Source organism: Haemorhous mexicanus, chromosome 7 (genome assembly GCF_027477595.1).
Source record: "Haemorhous mexicanus isolate bHaeMex1 chromosome 7, bHaeMex1.pri, whole genome shotgun sequence".
Classification (NCBI taxonomy): Eukaryota; Metazoa; Chordata; class Aves; order Passeriformes; family Fringillidae; genus Haemorhous; species Haemorhous mexicanus.
In genome coordinates this window covers 28953109-28967876 of record NC_082347.1, presented here as the reverse complement: position 1 = coordinate 28967876, position 14768 = coordinate 28953109, and the positions used below count along the sequence as shown (strand labels likewise).

General features: G+C 38.4%; 1 protein-coding gene across 13 annotated transcripts in view; it reads left to right on the top strand.

Moving 5' to 3' along the window:
* The window catches only part of LCOR (ligand dependent nuclear receptor corepressor), an 88763-nt gene that overhangs the window by 11422 nt on the left and 62573 nt on the right, over positions 1–14768 (top strand). For 4 of the 13 annotated variants that reach the window (XM_059851792.1, XM_059851791.1, XM_059851796.1 and 1 more), the window contains exon 2: positions 5458–5550. The exons of the other annotated variants lie outside the window; for them this stretch is intronic. The gene's annotated coding sequence lies outside the window, so the exon portion shown is untranslated. The remainder of the gene's footprint in view (positions 1–5457; positions 5551–14768) is intronic. 13 annotated transcript variants of the gene reach the window in all.

Below are 14768 nucleotides of genomic sequence, written 5' to 3'. Positions count from 1 at the left end.
GTCCTTGCCTCTGAGCTGGGAACTGTTCTCAGTGGCAGTGAAAGGACACCAGTGCCTGCAGGAGCACCTTGTGGTTATGTGTGACAAGTGAGGCTCTCCTGAGGACTAATTCCTGCTTTCTGTCAGCGTGGCAGCCAGGGTGTAAATGTGCTTTGGCTGTAGTGCAGTAACTGCCTCACCCTCTGCTGTCAGTCCACTCGCATGTAGGGCTGGGGTCTATAGCAGCTTGAGTCAGGTGGTCTTAGGAAATTGATCTCTTGCTTCAGATGACCTCATAGAAGGTATAAGCTTACTCTTGTTTTCAAAATGCCATGTAAAATACTTGTCTCTGGCTTTCAGACTCCTTGGTAAGACATTGTTTAACTCAGGTGGCTTCTCCCCTAGTTTCTTTGAGGGGAGGTAGAGATCATAGCCTTGAAATACCCCAAGAGTTTTTCTTCTTGGAACCAGTGAAGGAAAATGAATATATCTTCAAAACTAGGTCTCTTGAAAATCCAGATTTAGCATAAATGAGGATGCTTCATAAATGAGCATAAAAAGAATGCTTTTAGAAAAGGAGATAATGAGCTTTAATAGCTGTGTAAAGACTAAACTCTTCCAAATGCATCTTAAAGCATTTTTGGGGAATGGTCAAAATATTTCCCACTTCAGAGAAAAAAAGAGTTTCAGGTAACTAACTGCCTGATCTTCCCATCAAAGAGAAAAGTGTATTCATTTGAAGCCTTTGCTTATTAAAGTTCTAATGTGAAACTTGAGGGAGCAGTGCTTGGGGAGGCATTGGTGGGAGAAGGCAGCCAGGTTCTGGTGGGTTTGTTTTGGTTTTTTGTTTGTTTGGTTGGAGTTTTTTTTATTTTGTTTGAGTTTGGTTTTGTTGTTTCGAGCTTAAAAAGTCAAATGGAAGTCACCATGAAAAAGCTATTCTAAAAACATACTGTTTTCAGCTAAAGAATTAAAGGTTAGGATGGCATAGGGATGTGCTTAGATAGATTCTTTGAATCTTTTTCAAAGGAAATTAACAGAAAATGGTCCTCAAGAATATCTAATAAAATTACTGTTGGCTTTTGAGCTGTGAGTTATTCTTTGTCCACAATTAAGTTAAACATTATGCTGTTTTTTAAACTATATTGCATGACATTAAGCACGTTTCTAGAGGGTCAGATTTCTGAAAAGGCATGAAATTACTGACTTTGCAATATTATTGTTTTGATGAAAAATATTGAAATGTATTGATTATAGTTTATATACCCTAAAAGTGATGTTCAGTGTTATAGAAGATGCTGTAGGAAACATTAAGTAGACTTTTTTCCTTTTTAAAATAAATGAGAGGTTATGCTAGAACAACTGTAATAAAGCATTTCACCCTGATTTTGAGGAAACTGCAAGTCCACATTTCAGACCTTGCCAAACTGCAACTTAGTGTTACATTTGGAGCAAGTACAGGTTTGGGCAGTAATTCCTACCATAATTTCTGAGAAATCACAGTTGTCCTAAATGAACAGTATGGGAGAGTATAGTTTTTTAATACTGACCAGTATATACGATTATTCAGGAAAGATTTTGGTTCCATCACAGGTAAAAAGAATACATGTCCAAGGGATGCACAGCAGTAGAAGTGAATTTCTGTATAAAAACACAGTTCATGGTTGCACAGCAGTTTTTACTCTCATATAGATTTAAAGTGCTGCAGGAGACGGGTGATCATACCACCCCCTTTGTGCCACTGCCCTCACTTTGTGTAAATGCATGCTGGGTTAGATCAGGAAACTGATCCCTGAGCCATCCTGTCATGTTACTGTGCAAATGCGAGATGAGTGAGCATCTGGGGGGGTGGGGAGGATGAGTGGGATCAGCTCTTTCAGTGGAGAGTTGGATTTATCACGGATTAAAGCACCAGGTGATCAGTAATCATAGCTTCAAAACATTGAAGACATGCTGCAGAGTGAACTTTCCTGGTACAGTAACCTTCAGTTTGCAGTAATCTGTCTTCTAGTGACTTGGGATAAGGGAATTGTGGAATTTTGTGTTTTCTTACTCTGCTTCTTATAGTTAACAATTTTTGCACAGTATATTTTGCAGTCATATATTTTGCATACACATGCACTTTACTGCTGTTTAATTTTTATCACCTCCTTTATGCACTTGAGTCAGGCAAGCCTCATTTGATTCCTGATGCTGCCTTATTAGTCAATGTGCCTTAAGTTGCAGTAAGTCTTGAGTAGATAAAGATCTTAATTCAATATGTTTGTTTTTCATAAAATTAACAGGAAGTTACAGAGAAACTGATGCTGTAATGGGGACATTAGGGACATCACAGTTAGCAAAAAGTGGTTTTCAGGGATGAAACCAGCTGAATCTATCTTTATATCCCCTAGAAGTCATTCTCATAGGTATTTCCTTGCTCTGGTTCCTTTGGCATAATGGTAGTCTAAATTCTCCTTTCCAACTAGAGTCAACACATTTTTGAATGTTGGCCTAAAGGAAGGGATTCTCTTTACCTCTTTGGGTAATCTGTGTATTTGGGCTTTAACAAAATGACAACAATCTCTTCTAGGGTACCTTACACCTTAGGTTTGTGTTGCCAGCTGGGGAGATGGACCAGTGCTGAAACAGCTTGTTTGGGGTGGGTTCAGTGTTCTCCTGAAGTGCGGGGGTGGTGGGTTTTTAGCCTCCTGGACCTCAGCCCCTCATTACACCAGACTTCACAGCATTCTTGGTCTAGTGCAATATCTTCCATTTTCAGTGAAAACAGTCCCTACCACAGAGGGATGCATAGGTTTGGACTGGGCTTTTTATGTGGTCTGCCAGTCAAGATGCATATTCAGCACGACTACTGGTTTTTAGGGATCTTGTGTTAAGACAAGGTTTACAACTGTCATAGGGCTTGCTTCCAAACCACAGTCATTAGGGAGAAAAAGCAGGTAGAGCTAAGGGCAGTTAGCGCTTGTGCTGAGTTCATCTGAGATTCTTCAACCAGCATCTCCTGATGGCTGACCAAGAAGTATGACAGGGTTGTGTCTGACCAGCTCTGCGTTCACGAGGGAGAGCTGGAGTAAGAACCACTCCCTGATAACGCCTGTCTGCTCGTTCAGCAGTGGGTCCCATTGCCTTCCATAAGGGCTGTGTGATCCTGTGTGCTGGCCTCTCCTATAGGAGCGTGGGTCTGTCCTGCTCCTCTGTGTCTCACCTGTTCTCTGCAGCACACTGTGCCAAAACCTATGGACCATGGAATATTGTTGACTCTATCTCCTTTCTGTTTTAATAGGCCTTGATTTTCCAGCAACTTTACTGTAACATGCATCTCTCATGGTTTTCATTTGCAAGGAGTCCAGTGCAGTTATACATCTGACAAACTGGAGTAATTGCATGCTGTTCTTTACCAGACTTTTAAGCAGCAGCTACACTTCTACCTCTGAAGAGAGGTTTTCTGTGATGTGCTGGCTATGCTTTTCACAATGGTGTTGTTTAAGTCATCTCCTTGTATTGCCACTTACACTTTTGCCCTTATTGGAATTGGGATTCTGAGTTAGTTAAACCTTTGTCTTAACCTTGACCACCCGTTCTCATGCAAAGTGAACTTATAGAAGTTACTGCTTAAAAAAAAGGAGAGAAGTGAGGGGTGTGTGTGCAAAACCACTTACCCTTTCTGCAGTCTCATGAACTTCTAGCAGTGTAACTGATGCAGTGTAGGAGTAGGAATGAGTGATGGAGTAGAGAAGGAAAGGGCTGCAAAACCTGCTGTTGCTACTGCTCCGGAGACTGTGCTTTGAATCTGTAAGGTGGCTGGACTTTGCCTCTATGAATCTTGCCTCATGCTAGCACTGATCTTTTAAAAGGGGCAAAAGATTACAGAGATACTTTGCTAGTGCTCTCTGGTGCAAAATCAGAGATTAATTTTTGTTACATCTGAAGCCTTGCATCTTCCTGAAATACACTGAGTTCTTCAAGAGATTATGTGATTCTTGGTTCTGTAGTGTCTTTGTAGTTTGAACTAATTTAAAACCCAAGATGTGTTTCATGTGCGTTTGGCTTGAGGGATACCTGGCGACATGTTTAAATCTCCATTGAAATATGCAGGCCTAACCAGTTTCTGTCAAAGATGAGGCAAACTGGTAGAAGCTGTTTTGCTCTTGCCATCACATCACAAGCAGCAGCTGAAGATGTGCACAGGATGACTTATTTCAGAAATCACATAGCTTAGCAGTTGTCAAGGGGAGGGAAAACCTTCAGTCTTCTATTTGCTTGTGATGATGGGATGCATAAACTGGAACATAAGTCTCCATGCTGGAGCTTCTCCTAATGTTCAGCAAGATGATAGGCAGAAAGATGCCTTAAGGTAAAATATTGAACATTTTGGTTTGGGATGTTGGTTTTGGTTTGTTTTGGTTTTGGTTTGGTTTTGGTTTTTTTTTTTGTCTATGGACTGCCATGAGTACAAACCATCTACATGATTGCCTCATGGAACCCTTGTTGCCGAGGGAAACAAATTCTGTAAAATTAGCCTATTTTGTTAATTTGGGAATGAATCAGAATAAGTGGTTCTTAGTTTGTGTCTAGAAATATTTCTTAGAAACAAAGGTTTGACAATCCTTGAAGATTATGCTGTTTTACATTTACATTTGTCTGCTGTGGGTGGGGAGTCTCTTGCAGCCTTTCTGAAGGCAGAGTCCATGCTTTCCTCCTGTTATCTTTGCTATTAAAGCTGAATAGTGCTGACATCTGCCTTGATGGATGAGTGGATGTCATTCTTGGGAAAAGTAAATTTAAGGCAAAAAGTAAATGGTGAAGGATTTTTTTTTTATTCTTTCTTTTTAGTAGTTGAACTAGCTGTTTTAGTTTATTTTCTCAAGGACCACAGGAATAAATCGGAACAATGCAAGGTTGAGTTGCACCTGTAAAAATGGATTCGTTTTCTTAGCTTCCTCCTGTTCTGCACAAAGCCACAAGCAGCAGAAGTACTGGAAGAGCCTGCTGCGTAGGCTTATGCTAACCGTATGTTAACTTTGCTTAAAAAAAATTAAACCCTACCTCCTGCAGAACTTGATTTGCCATTGAGAAGAGCTTTCCACTTGCTGGGCATGAAGGGGATTTTTTCAGTCCCTGGCAATTGTGCAGAGAGATGGCTATTGTTATTGGCTCAAAGACTGTAGAAAGAACTTTAATTTCCCTGCTCTGTTTGGTGCCTCTGCAACTCCAGACTGTCTTTCAATGCAAACATTTAGCTGACTGTCCACTGTTGCTGCTTCTAGGTTCCTTTCATTTTACATTTTGTTCTGCTATCCTTGTGGTTCTTCTACATTGAGTGTTTGGAGTTATTTTTCATGAGGTGTTTTTGTTTCTAAAGTAATTTTATTTTTTCTCTGGGTCATGTATGTATTTGTCTTCACTAATGTTTGCAACATCTCCAAACATAGTATCCTCTGTGAATTTAACTAACGTGCTGTTTACCCTTTCTTCCAGATCCAGTTTCTGATCCTACTTCCACATTTGGGAGTATGCAAGGGACAAACACATCTCTTTGCGTAGCTTGACTGGATATCCCAAGACTAGGATGTTAGTATATTTAAACATTTTTTTTGCATTAAAATGTTGCCAGTATCTTAATTGCACATAGACTATTATTTCTTAAATGTAATTAACTTTATTGGCATTATGCATATTCAGAAGCTTGCTGATAAAAACATTCTGCAGTCTGACTAGTGCTTATTGGTGAGTTTAAAATGGGTGCAGAAGTAAAAAGAATTTCAGGGTTGCTTTTTAAATGAGCTTATTTAGTGTTACAGCTTTAGCACTCATTCTTGAAAGTGTTGGCTCTTTGTGTAATAAGATTAACTGTAGGTTAATCCATGAACATATAAAATCTTTAGACTATGTTCAAGATAGTTATGAAGGACCATTTCAGACTTATGAATGCATGAAGAGAGATTTTTAAATACCTGAAATAATCAAATATCTATAGAAATATTTGCATCAAATAAGCATTAACAAAACCCAAAATTGCACACTGAAGTCTTCTTTGATTCCCTGCATCGCAGGTCATATTATTATTCTGGGTCTTGTAAAGAGCCAGTTGTCTGGAAGAGTAAACCCTATGCTAAACTAGTTTTGCAGATTTGATAATGCAGTTTCCTTAAAAATGTGTTTTGTGATTGTATCGTTACTGCAAAATGAGGTATTGCATGTTTTCTGTGCAAGTAAGTGTATGGAAGTAATTAGCAATTCAAAGACAAAGTCAGCATTAAAATATGTGCTGTTTTTAAAAATGTTGGGTTTTTGACTTGGCTACTCTTGGAGTGTTCCATGTGTTCAACTACTACTGTATTTAATTGAATTACTTATTGAACACTGATATAAGCAAGTATTTAAAATACTGAAGTCACTAGGATACGGAATACAGTGTTCATTGTGGAGCTGTGGATTTTGCAGGTTCCTTTCTAGCCTTAATTTTCCAAGGTGCCTTGTGTTCCTTTTCCCCTGTAAATGAAAGGAACCTTCTCTTCATGAGGTTTGAATTTCTTTCGTTAAAACTGCTGCTGACCTTCTTGGCTATGATTTTACAGTGATTAGGTATAGTTTCTCTGCTTGGATTTTCATTGGTACTGTTCAGCTCTGTACATGGGTAATAAATCCAGGTAAAATTGCAGTTCTTCTTTAGCTTGGCTACTTCAGCAAAAGAAGAACTAGTGCAAGTTGTTCTGCAACACTTGTTCTAGTACCCCACTGCATTTTGTTTTAGTGTCTGATTTCCTTCACTCATACCTCTGGTATTGTTGCTGTGGTTTTATAGAAAAGTGTGTTATGGTCATTACAGTGTGTTCTAGAAGTCTAATATTCCTTGAACTTGGAAATATTTCTTGTGTCAGAGATAACTTTATTGTTAAGTTGGCTATTTTTGAAATAATTTTCAGAGTACTTAAGATATAAGATTGGCGGTAGTGGGGAGCAGGGCACTCACATGAAGTAGTTATTAATGCTTCTTGCACACACAGTCATCAGTAATTTACTGTTACCTCTTTATGCCATACTTTGTTCATTACGTGTGCATGATAGTCTTTTTCTTTTAGATAAACTTATGTATGAAGGATTCTGTATGGGAAAAAATTACCCTAAGGGAAGATATTTAAAAAATATCATAGACATCAACAAACTGAATAGTTGTTAGTGCTACTGTAGACTTTTAATCCCTTAGGATCAGATTATTAGGGTGTAGCCTGCAGAAACTCAGTTTGCATCAAATTTCTTTGCTGTTTATATGGCTGTACTGCTGGCAGTTCCTAGCTATGGATAAGGAAATCCACTTCTGAGATTTTGCTCTGAAAGAACAATTAAGAAGTTACAAAAAGAGCTGCTTTGATTATAAGTGGACAGTGATACTGATCTTAAAAGCTGAATCCTCTAGCAAAGCAGCACTCAAAATTGGGAAGGGTTTCTATTTCTTCTTATAAAGGTTGTACCAGATACTTCAGTTTCTGGTGAATTTAGCAATACAACAGAGTGGGTAAGTTTGAGAAGATTTGTGTATAGGTTACCTGGAAAATTTAATTCTGATTTGGAGCAAAGGACTAACTTCTGATTTGGAAGGCTGAGTGCTCTCCCAGTGTTTCTTCACTTAGCATGAAAGAATTGGTTTCAGATCTTCTGATCATCCTAGTGATGATAGTGACTTCATTCTTTGAAAAGATCTGAGGGAGGTGTAGCATGTTTACTGAGACCTTTTTATTGAGATACTAACTGTAAAATTAGAGCAAGACTGGCTGTTGTAGAAGTCTTATCTTTGGATGTTTTGTCTTTGTAACAGTTTGATGTTCTTGACTAGAAACCTGTGATTTGTTTAACTGTTAACATATCCTGAGATTCTGCTGCAACACAGTGACATTGAGAAACTTAGTGTGCAGGAAGTATGGGACTGCTGTCCTCTCTCAAGTTCAGATCACGAATGATGCTTTGAAGCAAAGAACTTCAACTAGATTGAAAACAAATGTGTGAGGGTATAGGGTGGCCTAAACCAAAGTACAGTGGATTAAACATTTGACTAAAGAAGGCCAATAACATATGCTATATTTCGGGAATTCCAGAAGGTCTGGAATAAATGAAATGGAGAAGATAGCACTGTCAAAAAGCTGCACATAACTGCTTGGTTTGAGGAAGACTTAAAAATGATGATAGGAACTGAAATTACTATGTATATAATTCAGTTAAGTGCACTGTTAAATATACCAGTAGACACCAAATTCACTGTAGCTACCCAGAACAGGTACTTGGGAATAACTTTGAAATCCTGAATGGCCATTGTGAAATCTGTGTTCTCTATCATGTTACTTTTGCATCATCCAAATTCCAAGGGATCTTTTCTGGCTATGATCTTTGCTTCTGATCCAGTATTTATTTCAGATATCTGTCTTTATTCTGAATAAGGGAAAGGCAGTCTGAGAGAGTGAAAAACTAAGTTGGACAGATCTTGATTTCTGCAGTCTTGTCTAAGATGTCTCTCCCTGGTCCTGCCGTTTGTTCCTGCTGATACAACTGGACTAGGCCAGGAAATTGTTCCAATCTAGAAAAAAGGGCAAGCAAAAATGATTATTTTTAAAAATTTTCTGTATGTTCTTATGTAGTAATTTATATTGCCAGTCAAAAGTGTGACTAGAAATGCTGATGGTTAAGCAGTCTGAGCTCAGCTTACAGAACTGGTGATGTGTGTCTGAGGCTAAAGGGTTAGTAAGACTCCAGGAGTTGCGGCATGAAATGATGGTAGGCATTATGTGACATTAGATGTGAGAGAGAGATTTATTGGTCACTTGCTCTTTGGGAAAATTTCACTAAACCCCAAAGGTCAGACTTTTTTACAGCTATTTACTGTCGGTTTCTGGCATCTGAGTGTAGTTATTTTTTTAGAAAAGGTTTTCTGGTCTTCATCTACACTGAGTAATGTTCCATCACATCTGGCAATTTCAGTTCCCGCAGTTAATTTCAGCACCAAATTGTTTTTCTGCTGTAATATTTTGTTACAAAGTTGTCAGCAGCTGTGCTGATGCTTTTCTGTTTCCAGAGGAATATCAGGCCTTGCAGCTTCTTTAGTGCATAGGCATAACCCGAGGTGTGACTGAAGGATAGTTTAAGAATATTTATGTTAGTATTGTTTCTGTTGACACAAGAATAACAACAGTAATATAGCTGTATCTTCCTTGCTGTATGCAATAGTAGTCATGTGCTTACTTTGTTTCTTTGTGTTCTTAATACTACTGCTGTGCAAACAACCGTAAAGCTGGAGAGGGTTCTTAGGCTTAGTTTTGCTTCCTTTGGGTTTGCACCTTGTGTTGTAGACTCATGGAATAATGCCTTGCTTGATATATACTTGCAAGTGTGACTTCAGTGATAACAATTAGTCACTATAACATGCCCTGTAGCTGGTATGAATTCTGTGTCTTTCAGTGTTAAGATACTTCTCTGTGTGTGTTGGTTTGTTTTCAGGGTTTTTGTTTAAGGTATATAACTTGTGACTCCATGTCCTGCTTTCATTTTCTCCTTCATTGTTGTGTAGCTGCCTGTATCACCTTCTGATTTCACCTAGATCATCCTTCCTATTGAGACAGAACTGAGCTGTCCATCTGAAAAGGCTAAGGATACTTTTCTAGCCTTTCTGGAAAGCCTTCTCAAAACATCACATGTGCTTCATATTCACTGTAGTCATGATTCAGCTTTCTTTCCATGATCTAGAGCTTTCTTTGCTTTTGTTAACTTCTTAATCAGAATTTAGATATACTCACTGGTGTGGTGAAATAATCACTTGACTTAATAGTGTTGTATCACTGCATACCATAAGATTTTGCAGGATTCTGCGAGCTAGCTGAAGTCAAGGTGTACTCTTCATTGAGGCAATTATGTAATGGCTTGTTGTGGAGGTTTATTTTACACCAGACAGACTTACAATCACAAAAACAGAGTAAAAATGCTCTTGGTGATTTTTACCTTACAGGTAAACTCAGTATATTCACCTCTCAACTCAGGAATGTTCAATTGTTTTCATGGGTCTGTTCATTGAAGGTCATCAGATTTTCAATGATTGGTGATATAATTATGTTTAGTTTCCTAAAGAGAATAATGTTTTCATTCGCATTTGCTGATTACTTGAATAGATCTGAAAAATCTCTGTAGAGATGGTGAAAGGGATATCTACAACTTGAGAGCTGAAAGAAAAGAATAATGTATTAAGTTAATTCAGTAATGAATCATGGTATAAATGACCTCTTGTGGTAAAGAAGTTGAAACTGAGTCACACTGCAGGAGTTTTCTAGATCACAGCTGTGGTTTGGTAGATGCTTTTTCTGCTGGCAGTCCTTGTTTAAATGGATTGAGCAGCTTGTACCTACCGTTTCTGGGCTGATTTTTAGCTTTGAATTATTTCAGTTAATGTGGTTTCAGTAGGTGACTGTGTTGCAGGCAGGGAACAATGTCAGGCAAGACTGAATTGCTGGGGGAAGGCAACCCTCTTCAAACAGGACAGTTGTGGAGTATGAAATATAGCTCATATCTCAGCCAGTTCAACTCATCCTCTAATGCTTCTGCACTATGCCAGTATCTCTTGAGGTTTGGGTGAAAGCCACTGGTGTCCTGTGCTTCCACATAGACAGCTTCTGTGGGAGAGAGAGGGTTCTTCTGTGCTTTAGACTGACTTGGACCTCTGCTGTACCTGTTTGTAGCAAGTTGTTCCTGAGAGCACACTTGGCCTGATCTGTGACACAAGCATTACTGTGGCCATAAAATAAAGTGGAGCAGAAAATTGATGCTGCTGGAAATCCTATCTTTTCTGTGGGAGGCATTTTCCAGGCAGATCAATTTCATCTACTGTAAGGCTATTCTTAAGTTTGTGTCTTAGGAGCATAGCATATGGGGATAAGTAGTGGTAGTTAATGAGTGCCACCTTACCTTTACTTGGGAGTGAAGGATTAACAGATTGTCTCCAATGGGAAAAGAGTTTCAAGGTTTTTATTTTGCTGCAATAAGTAATTCAATACAGTTTAAAAAAAAATAGCCTCAAGTCTGAGAAATGTTTGGGTCTCTGTATTTTGGTCCATGCTGATTTGTGCCAGTGTGCATTCTAATTCTTGAACTATTTGACTTTTTAAATCTGTAAACTTCCTAGCTAGTTCTTACAGTTTCTTATCACTGAAAGTTGTACCTGGTTGCCTGCTGGAACTCCATACCTGGAGGTCGAACAAATAAGAGCGCTGTCTTTGAACTGAGATACTGAAAAGCAAATCCCACTTCAGTTTTTATTTTTAAAATTCGTATGTTTGGATTTTACTTTAGTTAAGTTATTTTTTTAAAAAAATTAGATCCTCTTCTACCATTAAGTAAAACGTATATATTTTTAAGGATGCATAGAAAGTTGATAGTTACTGAAGCTCCTCTGTTGTAATTCTTTGTCATTTTGTGCTGTCTGTATTTTCTGGTTTATTTTCTAAGGTAATAAAATGCAAGTATTTACATGAGAGGATTCCAGTTAGGTCCTGCATTAGAGGTGACTGGCTGTGATGGAAACCAGATAGTCATACAGTAAATCTCCTGATTTTGAGTTAAATGTAAGCCAGAAACCCACAACCCTTGACTTGAACAACTAGGCAGATTAGTGGTGCAGTGTATATAAATTGGAGGATCCTTTCACCCCTGCAAATCCGTATGAAGATTGCAACTCAGCCTGCCAGAACAATTGATGTATCTTGAGGGGATCTTGAGACGGCCATTGCAATATCCTTAGCTTTTCTTGAATTCTGCTTCTGAGAGTTTTGATTGGAAATAAGAAGTTTGCATGCCTTTGTGTAATTCTCTTCTTGATATCAGATCACTCACACAAAAATACTCCTCGTGGGAGGGAAGCAGGAGATGATCCATATTTTGCTATACTCTGCACTCAGGCAACAAGCTTTATAACTTGTCACTTCTGTTTTTTTGAGGTTGGATTTTCAGTTGTAATCAGTGAGATAACCTGCCAGTTAGAGTGCTAACGTTGGATGGAGAGTCTCCTGTTTCCATTTCTCATACTGCAACACAAGCTGGTAACTTGCTTTGCTTCTCTGCTATTCCTTGTAGAGCAGAGAGATCTCCCCTGTTCTAGGGTGTTTCGCAAGGCACTTTTCTGCTGTGAAGGCAAGTGCATTGCAGCTCTGTAGTTCTGATATGTAGCTGTTATGCTGTCATATTTAGCTCATTAAATTTTAAATGCCTTGCTGTGTGTTTGGGATTGCATCAGAGAAAATGTTCTTAGACTTGGGTCTCAGAGGGAAAGGAATAGCTTGGTTGAGAGGGATGTTTGGAGAGCAGGGTGAGGATGGTCTGCTGCAGCTTTTTTATAAAAATTACGAACTAGTAGTGGAATTTTAATTAAGTCCTGCAGGACTGATGGTCAGTCAGAAGCACTTCTATCAACAGTTCTTGTAGTTTTTTGCTGCATTTTTGATTTCTCAGCTTACTGCTGCAGTAAATTACTATGACAGTGACATAGTGGCTGTTTGGCAGAACATGCACCTTGTTTGCTTCTTGAATGCTTCAAATAAAGCTTCTCTACTGGAGATACTCTTCTACAGTGAATAAAGCATTACTCTAAGGCCAAAATTCTTTTTCTCTTGAGCGCCAAGCTCTTGTTTAGGGACCTCAGCACATGATATTCTGTATTCTGTCTTGAGAATGGAAGATGCTTTGGTGCAAAAAGCTACAGAAGAGCTGTGTGTTGCTATACAGAACTTGGATATATCTGTTCTTTTAAACAGTACCTGTCTTAACATCCTTAGTTCTTTTCTTTTGTATGCATGTGTCTATATTGCTCTTAAAGAACCAGGTTGATATTTAAGGTCCTCATAATCCTCTGGAGTAGGAATGTCTGCAGTAAGTCCCTGGACAGTGCAGTTTCATTAACAAGAATAGGGAAGCATGAAATTTGAAAAATTGGTTGAGATGCACAGCTTTTACTTTGTTCCCCAAGAAGCTAAAGCAAAGTTGATATAAGCTGTAGTTGGAGTCCTTAATTGGTCTCCATGCAGATAACGAGATCTCTCATCATAGGTAGATGGGAGTTTCTTTTATTTTGTTGCATGAATAAAAGAATATTCACAACTTATAATTATATGCATGTCATGAGACTTAGTGTATATTAATAACTGTCCTGTGACTTTTTTCCACCTCCCTTGTTGCTTGGTCTTGCTTTTCTATTAAGATGCCCGTGACTGAAACATTCAAGTTTAATAGATTTTTGTCCTGAAAGAGACAGAATTCCCGTGTTACACATAGAGTGTAGGATTTTTCTGAATTAATTCCTGCTTCAAATCCCATAGCTGTGGATAAATATAACCAATCTTGACCAGAAAATGTAGGCATGAGAAATCCAGTAAAAACCTGATGTGATGGTGGTGGCTCTTGCTACAAACTAGTTAATGAGACTCCTAACATGATGAATCCAAGTGCTGGGAGAGAATGAAAGGGAAATAGATCTCAGCAACCAGCCTATGCTTTCCTAAATAACACCTTCAGAGTCCTAGAGTAGGGAAAACGATGATCCAGTCTTAGGGTGCGTGTCTTGTGTCTTCAATTGGACCCTTGTAAAATTAAAGAGTGTCTTATGTCTGGCTGAGTTTGATCAGCTTCCAGTTTCAGCTGCTGGATCTGGGTATGTCTTTGAGAAGCTGTTTTTCCTGTTCCTAGATGTTTGATTTGTGGTTTTCTCCATTACCCCTACCCCCCTTTCCAAGTTGTGTTTAATTGCATTTGCTTTCGTCAGCAGTCTCTGTGACCTGGGCCTTTTGTTAATTGCTGCTCTTCCTGTCTTTGTAGCTCCAGTAAATTTAGTGACTGCTTTCTTCCAGGACTGAAATGGCAAATGGCACAGGGCCAAGAACCAGTACCTGATGGCTCTCACTGCCAGTAGTTTCTCACTGCCACCAATATTTTAAGAGCTGTCACTTAATTGATTTTTAATATTTTGAATTTATTTGTTTGCATCTCCTCTCTGACTTTTGCAACATTTCTGACTTTTGATTTAACTTCTCTGCTCTGAATCTTCCTGTCCATCATCCAACTGCTTGTCTCCTCTTTGTGCTTTTACTCCTATTTACTTGGGTTTGGGATTTGTTGTTTTTTAAATTTTTTTTCCCGATTTAGCAGGTCAGGTTTTCTCCCCCATGGGTTTCATGGTTTCTGATATCTTCTTAGATGGTTAAGAAATTTAAACAAAATATATAGCCAACTAATGTCTTAAGTGACTTGACTAAATTTCCAGCTTTTTGAAGTTGTCCTTTTAATGTTCCAATTGCTATATATTTGGCTGTTTATTATAAATAAATGCTGATGAATCACTTGTCTTAATTTCTATTGCAACTGGTCTATTGCAGTTGGATTTGAACCTTGTGGATCACTTCCAACTCTGGAAGTGATATTCTGATTCTTTGGTTCTTTGACCTACTGTACTTAACTGCTGGCCTGGGCAGTACTCATTAAGTCTATTGAGGTTTAGTTTATAAATTGATATTCACAGATTAAATTGATACACACAGATAAGGGCTGAGGAGTTGACAACTATGTATGTTAGTTTTCATTTTCTGCCCTTGCTATGTTGATTTTTTGGAGTTATTAACAATTTATGTAATAATCCATTCAGGGCATTTTTTTTACTTCCCCCAAAATGATTTTGTAAGTTAAAGTCAAGCTTTACTGCTTTGGGCTGAATATATGTAGTGACTATTCAAAGTTATATTTGAGCGGTGCTGTCTTGAGGGAGGAAAAAG